A 503-nucleotide genomic window follows, 5' to 3' on the forward strand; every position below is an offset into this window, starting at 1 on the left:
ATTTCAAATGTTAAAGGAACGTAAAACCCAACATTTTCTCTTTCATGTTTCAGACATCGCATACAATTAAAAAAAAAAAAAAGCTTCCAATTTACTTCTATTATCAAATTTGCTTTGTTTTCATTTTATTCTTTGTTTAGAGATATCTAGATAGGTAGCGTGCAGGTCTGCAGCACTATACGGCAGCAGTTTTACAACAATGTTATACATTATCTAGAGCACTATACGGCAGCAGTTTTACAACAATGTTATACATTATCTAGAGCACTATATGGCAGCAGTTTTACAACAATGTTATACATTATCTAGAGCACTAGATGGCAGCAGTTTTGCAACAATGTTATACATTATCTAGAGCACTATATGGCAGCACTGTTTCCTTTCATGTAGTGCTCCAGACGTGTGCACTCTGCCTATCTAGATATCTCTAAAACAAAGAATAACACGACAACAAAGCTTGTTAATAGAAGTCATTTGGAAGCTTTTTTTAAATTAGATGCTGT

This window comes from Bombina bombina, chromosome 1 (assembly GCF_027579735.1).
Source record: "Bombina bombina isolate aBomBom1 chromosome 1, aBomBom1.pri, whole genome shotgun sequence".
In the NCBI taxonomy this organism is placed as follows: domain Eukaryota; kingdom Metazoa; phylum Chordata; class Amphibia; order Anura; family Bombinatoridae; genus Bombina; species Bombina bombina.